The sequence below is a fragment of the Schistocerca cancellata genome, unplaced genomic scaffold (genome assembly GCF_023864275.1).
Source record: "Schistocerca cancellata isolate TAMUIC-IGC-003103 unplaced genomic scaffold, iqSchCanc2.1 HiC_scaffold_542, whole genome shotgun sequence".
Classification (NCBI taxonomy): Eukaryota; Metazoa; Arthropoda; class Insecta; order Orthoptera; family Acrididae; genus Schistocerca; species Schistocerca cancellata.
The window spans coordinates 97,501-100,000 of NW_026046556.1; positions in this window are offsets into that span (position 1 = coordinate 97,501).

The window sequence follows — 2,500 nt, forward strand, 5'->3', positions numbered from 1 at the left end:
GTTCGCGCGCGCCCTCTGGTCCTGACATCAACGTCCACAATAAACAGACCATACCGCCCTCTATGGGACGACGCTGACACCGCCACCCACAGACACAACACAGCCATCTATGAGAATGTGACCAAACTACATTGCCGTCTGGCCCAGAAACGACACCTCCATCTACAGGAATCCAACGGAACTACACCAACCATACTGCCAAACCACAGCATCGCCATCTATGACAATGTGACGAAACCACATGCAATAGCCCCATCTACGCGAATCGGACGACACTACGTCACCATGTCGCGCGCAACACGAAAACTAAATACCGCCATCTGCAAGTCTCCCGAAACATGACCTGCTGCACCGACGATACCGCCATCTATGAGACGCCACCCCGACTACGACATCGCTAGGTCCCACAGTACCCATTTTTCGACGCCACCCACAAAGCCTGCATCATCTGTCCACCACAGGGAACCCGAACGCCAGTGCCTGCGTCGCACGAAGTAGTCAACCGACAATCACTCCACCCGCACCCGCACGTGCCCCACCCCAACCGCCCAAATCGCAACCCAAGCGGATGAACGGCGGACTCTTCCCGCACTCGTACGTTGCAATCCACCCCTATATCTTGCGTTTCATGACGAGTTATATCCAATATGCCAAATTCCCGCTGTCCCTATACATGCTGTAAGTCTGTGCACACAATATGAACCACACCTCAGCGAGACACTCCCATCACACATTACTCTCTGCCTGTAACAGACACAGATACGATATGGTAAGCACCAGCATGGACCAACGTCCGGTGCATCCTCTCCGCCACAGTACACCATCCACACTATGATAACCACACCAGGGGGTCCAATTATAAAATAGAATATCCCACCCGTCCAACATCCACAATTGCTCAGATAAGCCACCAACACCCACACATGTCCTACACAGGGGTGCACCCAACACCACCACACTGCCTCCTGTTACGGCACAGAAACAATGGCAGGAATGAATCACACAGGTCTGCCACTCCCTTGCCGCAACCACAGACGCGGCGCGCCTCCAGTCACGAGCGAAAAGCGCATCCTGACGAGACAGAACTGCTGTGACATACTGACGCTGCCTCAGACATTCACTTACAATGATCACTACCAACGAACCTGCCCCCCCCCCCCCCAAACACACTATCTCTTACCATGTTGTGTACTGTAATCCAACCCATTTTGCAACCTTAACCTAACCAAATTGTAACGCAATTTGTACCGCAATGTAACGCAATTTGTACCGCAATGTAACGCAATTGTACCGCAATGTAACGCAATTTGTAACGCAATTTGTGTCTTAACCTAACCCACGTTGTGCCTTAACCTAACCCACGTTGTGCCTTAACCTAACCCACGTTGTGCCTTAACTAACACACGTTGTGCCTTAACGTAACCCACGTTGTGCCTTAACGTAACCCACGTTGTGCCTTAACGTAACCCACGTTGTGCCTTAACGTAACCCACGTTGTGCCTTAACGTAACCCACGTTGTGCCTTAACGTAACCCACGTTGTGCCTTAACCTAACCCACGTTGTGCCTTAACCTAACCCACGTTGTGCCTTAACCTAACACACGTTGTGCCTTAACGTAACCCACGTTGTGCCTTAACGTAACCCACGTTGTGCCTTAACGTAACCCACGTTGTGCCTTAACGTAACCCACGTTGTGCCTTAACGTAACCCACGTTGTGCCTTAACGTAACCCACGTTGTGCCTTAACGTAACCCACGTTGTGCCTTAACCTAACCCACGTTGTGCCTTAACCTAACCCACGTTGTGCCTTAACCTAACCCACGTTGTGCCTTAACGTAACCCACGTTGTGCCTTAACGTAACCCACGTTGTGCCTTAACGTAACCCACGTTGTGCCTTAACGTAACCCACGTTGTGCCTTAACGTAACCCACGTTGTGCCTTAACGTAACCCACGTTGTGCCTTAACGTAACCCACGTTGTGCCTTAACGTAACCCACGTTGTGCCTTAACGTAACCCACGTTGTGCCTTAAACCTAACCCACGTTGTGCCTTAACGTAACCCACGTTGTGCCTTAACCTAACCCACGTTGTGCCTTAACCTAACCCACGTTGTGCCTTAACCTAACCCACGTTGTGCCTTAACCTAACCCACGTTGTGCCTTAACCTAACCCACGTTGTGCCTTAACCTAACCCACGTTGTGCCTTAACCTAACCCACGTTGTGCCTTAACCTAACCCACGTTGTGCCTTAACCTAACCCACGTTGTGCCTTACCTAACCCACGTTGTGCCTTAACCTAACCCACGTTGTGCCTTAACCTAACCCACGTTGTGCCTTAACCTAACCACGTTGTGCCTTAACCTAACCCACGTTGTGCCTTAACCTGCTCTGTAATTGGCATATGACACGTTACATTAATCTAGTGTTGTCTAACCACAACCCTCTGAATATAGTTCGCTACTCGCACCGCCCACCCTCTTGTGTGTCGTTTCAGTTGA